Source organism: Theropithecus gelada, chromosome 1, assembly GCF_003255815.1.
Source record: "Theropithecus gelada isolate Dixy chromosome 1, Tgel_1.0, whole genome shotgun sequence".
Taxonomy (NCBI): domain Eukaryota; kingdom Metazoa; phylum Chordata; class Mammalia; order Primates; family Cercopithecidae; genus Theropithecus; species Theropithecus gelada.
Genome location: NC_037668.1, coordinates 26998070 through 27009489, shown reverse-complemented (window position 1 = coordinate 27009489; position 11420 = coordinate 26998070).

Here is an 11420-nt window from a genome sequence, read left to right as displayed (position 1 = left end):
CCCCACAGACCCAGGGCCATTCACAAGGCCCCCCCCCTACACACACACAGACCCAGGGCCACTCTCAGGCCCCCCTCCCCAACCACAGACCCAGGACCCCTCTCACCGGCCCCCTCCCCACAGATCCAGGACCGCTGGATGGAGCAGCTCCAGCCCTGGTCACAACAGGAGAGGGTGGCTGGGGCCTCACTGGCACAACCTTGGCTTCCACAGCTGGACGGGGAGGGGGTAGATGCCCCAGGAAGGGTGTGCCCAGACCACATCCCGCTGCCTCGCAGACAGCGAGCCTCTGACCTGACTCCAAAACCGACAGTCAGGGGCCACCAGGCCCAGGGCCCTGGGCTCACCCAACACTTCATATTCAGGAAAGGCCCCACGTATGAACCCCACGCGTCCACACGTCCAGCAGTGTGTGGCCGGTTCAGTGTCACCGTGGCTGACTCAGCGGCTCACACACACATCTGGGTGTTGCTGTGGAGGCGTCTTCAGGTGTGATTGACACCCTTGCATACAGCGCCTCAGCCCCTGGACACGGACGGCCCCTCCTCTCCCCTGAAGGCCTTAAGGAAAGAGGCTGCGGTCCCCAGAAGTGGACTCTGCCCCAGCGGCCTGGGCACTCCCGAGGCAGCGTCACCCTCCCTGGTCCAGCCTGTCCCCTTCCTGTGGTGGTGCACCTGCAGCCCCACAGTGGCCAGCCAGTCATTCAGAATCGATGGATTGATCTCTCTCTTCACATGTAGGTACCTGTATTCCCCATAGGCTCTGCTTCCCTAGAGAGCCCTGACTAACACACATAGACCCACTCAAGTAATTCTGAGACCGGAAAAGCGAGGAACAGATTTTAAATCGATATATTCTAGCTTTTCTCCAACTGCCAACACACATCTTAGTTCTTCCCCCCGCCCTAAATTCTAGGGGCTAAAAAACTCTATCTTGAAATCAAATTTTAAATAAAGCAAACAAACTCCTAAGAAATAACACAGGAAGAGTTTTTTAAACTCCAAGCTACCAGATGTGCTCTATGCTCCTCTTGCCCTGGCCTGCAGGGCCCCATGAGAAGCCAGCTGCCTGTCTCTTTCCCTGGAGAGCTCTGCACTGCAGACGCCCTGGGAGCTAGCAGGACCTCTGGATCCTGACAGCAGAATTTCTGCGCAGGTGTAGGTAAGGCTGAGAATGGGGCCCTTGCTCAGAGGGACTGCGATGTTGAGGCTGACAGCCCAGGCTCATGGGATCCAGTGGCTCAGGGACACCTGCCAACCTCATTTCTTTCTTCCCCCAAAACTCACAGGTTTCTGGCCACAGGCGACAGAGTGAGACACTAGGGAACATTCTCTCAAGTCTGCTGGGAACTCCCAACTTCCAACTCCATAGCACCCACTCTTCTTCACAGCAGATGAGCAGTCAAGGAAACTGAGGGGTAAACCCCAGGACCATGGAGCAAAACTCTCAGAACTACAGAGTAACCCCTCCCCCCACCAGGACCACAGAGCAAACCCCAGGACCACATGGTTAACCACTGAACGGACAAGGCCCCGCCCACAAACAATCTCACAGGGGAAGGGAGGGCACGTGTCTCAGTAACGGGGCAGGAACTCATCCTCTGCTGTGATGCCACATCCTCGCCTGCACTTCACGCCTGGCAAAGCTGCTGGGTGCAAGGTAGGTGATCTCTTTAAATTGCCCTTTTTATTAACTGCTCAAAACAACCCCCAAGTCACTGTTCCCACCCCCCTCTCCAGTCTCAAGTGGGAGTATTTTCTGCTGCTAACGACTTCCATGGAACACACTGAACATTTTCTCTCCATCTCTGCAGAGGCAGAGCCCCTCCTCTGTTGTTCTTCTGAGGAGCACGTGAGCCTCATCTGATTTGCCATCTCTGAAATCCGATGATCAGTGTGTGTATATTAAGCTCTCACACACGCTGGCACAGAGGCTGGCTGGGCCATCCGAGGGCCCCAGGCCTCCCCAGAGGAAGAGGGGAACATCCACCCTCTGTGCAAAGCCAGAGCTCCAGGGTGGATAAGGATGGAGCACCATGGGGATGAAGTGGATCCGCCCTGGCATCCCCCACATCCCGTAAGCCCGCGTGTGATGGGGAGACCACCCCCCACAAGCCCTTAAGCTGGCATGTGACAGGGAGGACCGCCCCCACATCCCGTAAGCCCGCGTGTGATGGGGAGGACCGCCCCCCACATCCCGTAAGCCCGCGTGTGATGGGGAGGACCGCCCCCCACATCCCGTAAGCCCGCGTGTGACAGGGAGAACCGCCCCCCATATCCTGTAAGCCCGCGTGTGATGGGGAGGACCGCCCCCCATATCCTGTAAGCCCGCGTGTGACGGGGAGGACCACCCCCACATCTGACACCTCCGTGGGGCTCACAGGTAGGGAGGATGCACCTGCCTGAGGGAGTCACCACCCCTTCCCCCCACAAAGCCTCGCTGTCTCCAAGGTCCCAAGTCAGAATGCAAACTTGAAGCCTGGCCCCTCACAGCCAGAGCTTCAGACAGCCGGGCCCCAGCACCAGGGCAGCCCAAACCAGCCCTGGAGCCAGACAAGAGGAAGCGGCTGATGGAACCACGCATTCTCTCTCCTCTGGGGCCCCAAGGGGCGGCGGCTGAGGTTGAGGATGCAAGACAGGCTGGGCCACCCAGGCTGTGCTCTGGGCTGCAAGTTCTTTGCACCTATGCGATTCCAAGTCCAGGTCTGTGCAGAGCCGCTTGGGGAGCACCTGCCAGCCCAGCGTCCCTGGAGATGCCCCTGCGGGCCTCCAGCTCTGGGCTTGGCAAACTTCCCATGGGAGACCAGGAGGCCAGAGAGAAGCCCCCAGGACAAGGCTGTGGCCCCGGGGGACATGGTCCCTGCCGTGATGGGGATGTCCCTGGGGCAGGGGCAGGAGGCTTGGGGGAGGATGAAGCTGCCTGTAGCGCCATGCAGATGCGCCTGCCCACAGGAGAGACCACCGCAGGGTCACTGGCAAAAGCTCCCACCATCTTCTGACCCTGGGGACCACATCTTCCCCATCACAGAAATGGAAAAGATACTTCCAAGCCATACCTCCGGCAGGGGCCTTGTGTTCCCAGGGAGCAGGGCCCCAGCTTCATATTCAAAGTGAGAGAGAAGACTGAGGCACGGGGTGCAGGGATCCCTCCACGAGGAGATGGTGTCAGGCTGGGGCCCTGGTCGTCCCCACTGAGCCCAAAAGCTGCCGTGCCCTGGGCAGGACTGAAGGCGGCTGCCCCAAGCAGGCCCTGGACGCCAGGGACCCCCAGCAGCCCCCTCTCCATGAGTGCCGGTTCCCGCTCCCTCCACGGGGTCCCTGGCGCAGGTCCCCGGGGTGAGCTGAGAAGGTCGTGGCTCTCGGGTCCAGCTCAAACCTGAGCCCTGTCCTGGACGTGAGGGTGGGGTGTGTACACGCCTCCCCCAGATGTCACTCTGAGGAATGTCTCTTCCTGCCAACGTCATGGGTTGGGAGCAGGTCTCCTTGCGGAACATCCGAAGACCTGTGTCATGCGTGACGTCAGAACTAACGACCCTCCGCGTTCACCCTGCCCTTCCCCGCACAGAAACACAACATGGTGGTGCTTCGATCTGCAGCTTCGTCGGGCTGGGCCTGACACAGCTTTCTCTGCAGAGGCTGCTGTTAACGCACGCAAAATGACCTGCCAGTCAGCCAGGCGTGTGGGCCGTGCCTCCCACCCAGAAAGGAAACCCAGGTTTATCAGGACCAGGGATTCTCAAATGTGTCCCCAGGGGGAACGTGGCACATCCAGGCAGGAGGCACAGGGCACATCTGGAGACAGTTTGGGTTGTGACACTAGCGGCTACTACATGCTGCAGGCAGAGGCCAGGGCCTGCCAGCACCCCCAGCACCCAGGGTGCCCCAGCATGGCGGGTGGCCAACCCCGAATGCCTGCAGTGCCGAGGTAAGAAACACGGCCCGGTCGTTGTAGTGATGCTGGATTATCGGGGTCTGTTTCACCCGTGGCCACAGGACAGAGCTTCGTGGCACAGAAGGCGGTCATGCCCAGGAGTGGAAATGGGACAGGCAGGTAGAGGCCACTGTTCTGCTCGCCTGCCACCGTGGCCTCTCCCTCCGTTGTCCCCAAGGTCAACAGCATCATGTCATGATGAACCCTATGAGGTCTCCACGTCTACAGGTAAAATGGGGTTGGATTCCGGCAGATCCATATGGCTCCACCTAAATAACCTGGCTGTGCCCCCAGGACGTCCACCAGCAGACACACAGGAGCCTCCACACTGCAGTGGGAGCTGCCCAGGCCTGTGCAGGGCCAGTCCCGGGGTCAGAAGAGCCAGCTGCCGGCAGAGCATGGTGGCGGGTCACCAGGGCCACCTGGCGCAGTCCCCGGCCATACTTGCAGGGACGTTGTGCCCCCACGGCCGGGTTGTTACTGCCCCCCACCTCCCATCCCTAATTCAGAAGGTGAGGCGGCTGCAAGACCTCATCCCCTCTGACCCCAGCCCTGTCCTGTCCACCCCACTGCCTGCAACCAGCACGTTCAACTCCAGCAGGTGACGCTGGCCCTACCTGAAGGGGCAGAGGGTAGGACGAGCAGGTCGGGACGGGCTCGGGCGTCGGGCGGAAGCCTGCACAGGCCAGGATCTGCTGGGCAGGGTTATAGAGGGTCTGCGGTGGGACGGCTGGGCCGTAAGCCAGCTGGGACAGAGGCACCTGCCATGGAGAGGAGACGGGCGGTCAATGTGCACCCCCCAGTGGAGGGAGAGGCTGTCCAGCCTTCCTAGAAAGCCCAGCACCCCTGACCCCGCCTCTCAGGCTGGAGCTAACCCCGGCCCGGTGTGCATTTATACTCAGGCTGGAGCTAACCCCGGCCGAGCGTGTCTTTATACTCAGGTTCTCTACATCTTGTTCCCAGGGCCCTGCCACCTGTCAGTCACACCGGGTGACTGCTTGGCTCAGGCTCTTTTTTACTTAATATTTTTTGGGGAAAAATAGCACTGGTTTCCTTCTCTCCGGGCCCCAGAGTCTGATTTCTTGGCACAGAAGGGTGCAGGTGAGGAAGGTCCTCTCAGCATCGGGCTGACAGCTCTCGCTTCCCCAAGCCTGCACCCGACCAGCACGGGGTTTCTGGGGAATGCAAACAAAACCAAAGCCTTCTAAGCTCCCATCCACACTTCCACTGACCCACTCAGGCAGTTAAAATTCTCCAAAGAAGGTGCCAGCTCCAACTCAGGCCCCGGCCGGCCTCATCCCCCACAGAGGGAGGGGCCCACGGCTCACACAAGCTCCAGGGCTTCCAGGGCCAGAAACACGGGGACTGGGCTGAGGGCACCCAGGCCTCGCCTCCCTCCCCACCTTCACACAGGTGCCCCTCCACCTTCCCCAGCCCCAGCCCTCAACCCCGGGTTCAGCAGCACCCTGGAGGGAAGCCAGGGGAAGATGGCACAGGCAGGGAAGCCAGGCCGGAACTGCTGCAAGGGTCTGGCCACAGTGACGGCCCCGGGCCACGGTGATGACCCCAGGCCTGAGGTGTCCTCAAATAGAAAACAGCGCTGCCCGTACCCCTGGGGCTGGGAGGGAGCCCCCTGCCCAGTGGGCACTGGAGGGTGGGAAGGGGCAGGGGCTTCTGGGCAGCTGGTCCTTGGTCTACATGTACAGGAGGCTGTGGTTCTGCCTCAGACCCTGCAGAGAGCAGGGAGGTAGCTGAGGTGGGCCTGGGAGGTGGATGGGCATGGAGGGTCCGTGCTCCATGAGGGAGGAGCAGGAGATTTGAGGTTCTGACAGGTAGAGGGGTGGGGAGGCCTCTGAGCTGGGGGTGGCCTGAGGATGGGGCCAGGGCAAGTGCACAGAAACCAGAGAACACGGGGGCCACGGAGTCACACGTGGAGGAGGCCCAAGAGGCTGGCTCAGCCGCCTGCCCTTGCAGCACGTTAAGCACCTCCCACGCACCCGTCACAAGGAATTTGCCCTCGTCTACGGAGAAGGGCCGTCCCGCTTGGTGACGGCTAAGGAAGCATCTTCGTTCCTTAACAAAATGTTTAAACGGCAGAATCCATTAAACTCACAAGAGTGCCTGCTTGGTGGGTGTGAAGGTTAGCAAGCCCCCTCCTTGCTCTGCACACCCCTGAGCTCTGGGTTTGAGAAAGACTTCCCGGAGCTGGGGGTGGCTCTGCGTTGTGGGCTGGCCCTTGGGGCAGCTCCTGTTCCTGATCCCGCACTCCAGCATTTTATCACCGGCTTTAATGAACACACGAGCCACTTCCGGAAAACCCTGGAAACCCCGGGCCTGTGCGGCGAGCATGGCGCCTGCACCACACGCGCGTTTCTGTGTCCTGTCTACAATCCAGCTGCAGTTCTTCCTAGGGCAGCCACTGAGGGGAGACACTGAGCCGCCGAGGCAGAGAAGCCTGAACCGAGGAGACACCAAAGGCACCCAGAGCCTGCACGATCCCCGGCAGAGACCCTTCCCAACCCCAGACTCCCGCTCCCACCCGGCCCCAGCCCACAGGGGCTGGCCAGCTGTCACTGCAGAGCAAGGACCCTGGGAGGTGCCTGTCTTGTGTTGGTGTGCGGGCGTCAGGGGGCCCAGGGTGGGGCTTGGTGGGCCACTGGGTGGGGAGCCAGAGGGCTGGACCTCGGGATGCCAAGGTCACTCTCAGCTTCACCAGTTTTGTCTGGAAGCACGAAAGTGCTGAGAAAAGGAGAAGCTGAGAAGCAGATGGCAGGAGGGTTCCAAGCTGAGTTACTTTTTAGTTACGGGCAGTCTCTGGGATGAATGGGGCATGGAGAAGCCACTCAGGAGTGCTGTCACTGCCACACTGGGCCGGGTCTGGCCTGCAGGATGTGCGTCTGCCTGGTGCTGCCCGGCCACCTCGCGTGGGTGCAAGAGGGGACGCCCTTCGTCCCTGGGTTGCTGTTTGGATGTTCTCAGGGTGGGGCTCCCTCACTCCTGGCTGCCCCTCCCTTGCAGCTTCTCTGCGAGTTCAGGGGCGGGTTTGCTGGCCACACACCACCAGAACATCTGGTTCGAAACAGGTGCCAGGAGAGGGCAGAGGAGGGAGAAGGGAGAGGACAGCCAGCCCAGGCCAGTGATTTCCCTGTGGTTTCCTGGGCGGGCGAGGGCCGGCCTTTCCAGGACAGGTCCAGCCCAACGCCTTCGAGGGGCCCCGTCCCTCCCTCCTCCTGCCCAGGCCGTATGGGTCTCGCCTCTGGGGTCTGTGAAGGCACTGGCCCCGGCCCCAGCCCAGACCTGCCGGTCTGAAGCCCCAGGCAGTTGCTAACGAGGGGAGCTTAGTGCTCAAGGGCTGGGCCTCCCTCTTGGGAGCTGAACTTTGTTTCTCAGGGGTGGGTTGTGCCCACCTCAGCAGGGAGGCAAGGATTAAATCAGGTGATTCTTGGGACAGGCTTGGGACAGGATGGCCCCAAGGTGAGTCGGTGCACACCAGCTGTCACCCTGACACGCCGCCGGCAGACACATGGGCCTCAGTGCCCCATCTGTAAAGTGAGGGCCAGGGATCCCCCAGCCCACCCTGGGGAAATGGACCCGGAGCCCGGCTCCCGGTGAGCAGTGGGGGTCCCGCCGAGGGGCCTCACCATGTCCTTGAAGGCCCCCAGGACGGCAGCGGTGATGATGCCCAGGAACAGGCCCAGGACGTTCAGAACCGCAGAGGCCCAGAGCAGGCGGTACAGGTGCAGCACGTCCTGGCAGCCGCGGACGCCGACGAACTCATAGTAGGCGGGCGAGGACTCTGCACTGCACAGAGAGGGCATCGTGGCATCACCACACAAGGCAAGTGACCACCCGCAAGTTAAACTCGTGGTCAGGTGTCCTCTGGACCTGAGCCCTGCAAGGCTGGGGGAGGAAGTCAGGGCTGGAGCCCAGTCAGCACCGGTCCCTGCACTGCTCTGGGGGATCAAACCTACGTTTGATGGGATTGGCCTGTGAGGCTCCCCACCTGGGGCCCACAGTGGCAAAGAGCGACAACTGGGCCTGGCAGGCCAGCCCTCCGCCTCAGTGGCCCAGCAGGACGGGTGTCTGAGCCATCTCTGTCTTCACGCCAGGATGGGAAGGCTGTCGGGGTCACGGGCCCCTGTCCCAAGAGGAGGCCGGGCCGGGTTTAAACTCTCGCCCGACACACGGCTGTGTCCTCTTGGGCAGATCAACCTTTCAGAGCCTCCATCTTTTCATCTGTGAAATGGACTCAGTGTCCTTTCCTCATGTAAACATCTAAGGAGTAAAGGAGACGATGTAGGTGCAGGGGCATGGGGGGTGATGTCGGGAGCAGAAGGATGGGGGCCTTGCCCCTGCAAGCACATACAGGGGTCCCCGGCACCCCTCACCTCCTGCAGGCATAGCTACGGGGGTCCCTGATGCCCCTCACCTCCCTCAGGCCTGGATACGGGGGTCCCCGGCGCCCCTCACCTCCCACAGGTGTGGATATGGGGGTCCCCAGCGCCCCTCACCTCCCGCAGGCGTGGATACAGGCTCCCCGGCACCCCTCACCTCCCACAGGCGTGGATACGGGGGTTCCCGGCGCCCCTCACCTCCCACAGGCATGGATACGGGGGTTCCCGGCGCCCTCACCTCCTGCAGGCATGGATACGGGGGTCCCCGGCGCCCCTCACCTCCCGCAGGCGTGGATACGGGGGTTCCCGGCGCCCTCACCTCCCACAGGCGTGGATACGGGGGTCCCTGGCGCCCCTCACCTCCCGCAGGCATGGATATGGGGTCCCCGGTGCCTCTCACCTCCCGCAGGCGTAGAGGTCACAGCAGTAGCAGGTGTTGCTCCTCACCTTCAGCTGGCACTGGCCGTCCAGGGAGTGACAGGTGACCTGGGGCAGAGAGGCCTTGTCAGGTCACACGCCAGTGTCCACCACACCTCACTCACCCCATCAAGGCAGGGCTGCCTCGTGGGAGCTGGCAGCGGCCACTCGGGCCCAGCCAAGCAGCTGCCCCTCCTGACTTTGCCCTGACTCCAGACGCAGGGGCTTGGGGGCTCAGGGGCCAGCACCCTTCCTGCAGGAGGAGTCGGGGTGCAGGCTGGTCCCAGGCGCCGGATAACCGGGGTTCGGAGGACAGGCCTCGTTTCTTTGTGATCCCAGGAGCAGAGGGAAACATCAGGGTGTGTGGGAGGAAGGACAGAGCCCAGGAGGCCCTCGGCATGGGATGCACAGAAGCCTGAGAGCCCAAAGGGCAGCAGAAGAGGTCCCGTCCCAGGGCGCCCTCCCCCCAGGTCTGAGCACGGGCAGCCGTGGAAGAGATACCTGCCACCTCCATGTGACAGCCTGGAAAGCCCTGGCCATGGGACACCCCCCCAAACACACACACAGAGGACACCTCCCCCCTACACACACACACAGGACGCCTCCACACACACACACACACAGGATGCCTCCCCACCATATACACACACGGGATGCCTCCCACCTACCCCCCCCCAACACACACAGGATGCCTCCCCCCAACACAAACACACACACACAGGACGCCTACACACACACACACACACACACACACACACAGGACGCTTAACCCCCCCCACATACACAGGATGCCTCCCCCCAACACAAACACACACACAGGATGCCTCCACACACACACACACACACAGGACGCCTCCCCACCATATACACACACGGGACGCCTCCCACCTACCCCCCCCCACACACACACAGGATGCCTCCCCCCAACACACACACACAGGACGCCTACACACACACACACACAGGACGCCTCCATTCACACACACACACACAGAGGATGCCTCCCCACCATACACACACACGGAACGCCTCCCACCTATCCCCCCGACACACACACACACAGGATGCCTCCCAGTAGCTACTGGAGAGTCCCAGACAAGCTGGCAGGTGCTGGCCACAGAGAGGCCTCCAGCTCCGCCTGCTCCTCTGACACCGTGCTAAGGATGAGAGGCTGCGTTTAGTTGAAGCCAGGAATCCACACAGGGCAAGCTGGAGACAGACAGCGCCGAGCTGTGCCCTCGGACGGTCCTGGCGAAGGCGGCAGCCGCCCGCGGGTCATTACTGCCTGCATCTCACTCACCTGGAAAGAGAAATGAGGTCACACTGCCTGCCGCTGTCGGTGGCTCAGGGAAATCCAGAAGTTTCTCGGACACTGTAAACGTATTATCCTTGCTTCTTATTGCAATAATTAAATTAGAAAAGTGCTAGTTGGAAGAGCCACACAGAACCAGACACATGAACTCTGAGACTGCTGTGATTTAACAAAGTAAGTCTGGAGCTCTGACTCCAGAGTGAAATACAGCACATAGAAGCATCAAGGCCCAAAACACAGGGGGCACTGACGGCTCACCAGCCGCACGGGAGACCCCCAGGAACTATTAGAATCAAAATACTCAGACCATGCCTATGCACAGGGAAAACCACATGGGGTCAGTGGGGTTAGCGGAGCAAAACCCACGTGAATGTCGGTGCTCCTGCTCACCTCTGTCTGGTAGACGTCGTACAAGTACCCCACCCCGCTGGAGTAAAACTGGCACCTTCCCGTGGTGAGGGGCCTCGGTTCCTAGAGAAACAGATAAACACAGATGGAATAAAACAGGAGCCTCCAGGCGGGAGAGGCCAGAGGCAGTTTCAGGCCTGTAGGTCTCAGGCTCAGGGCCTCAAGGACCAAGGCCAACACCAACTCGAGCCTCCCAGACAAAACTCAAGACGGGAGACTCCACGCTCCCTGCAGAGCGGCTGGGCTGCTGCATCCAGGCGGCCAGACAGCAGAAAGTCCCATGGAAGGGTATCTCGGCTATGCAGGCTTGGCCGACACATATTCTCCATCAGTCAAGGGCAGCAGAAGGGAGACAGGTGCTTGGCCTTTTGAAGGGCATCCCAGCACCCCACACCACAGGTGTTAGGCTCCTGCACCGTTTCATAACAAAATATCGTCTCTTCTACTAGGAAGGTAGCAGGAAGGATTTCAGACTAATAAACTCATCCCTCCAACCACCCAACCATCCACCCACCCACCCAACCATCCATCCAATCATCCAGTCAGTCATCTATGCACCTACCCATTCTTCCTTCCATCCTCCACATCTATCTATTCATTCATCCATCATGTACCCATCCTTCCATTCATCCACATCCATGCATCCACCCATCTGTCATCCATCCTTCCATCCTTCCATCTATCCATCCATCATCCATTCTTCTATCCATCATCCATCCTTTTATCCATCCACATCCATCATCCATCCTTCCATTCATCTACATCTATCCAACCACTCATCTGTCATCCATCCTTCTATCCATCATCCATCATCCATCCATTATCCATCCTTCCATTCATCCACATCCATCTATCCATCCGTCATCCGTCCTTCCATCCATCCATCATTCATTATCCATCCTTTTATGTATCCATCCATCCTTCCATCCACCCACTCATCCATCCATCATCCATCCATC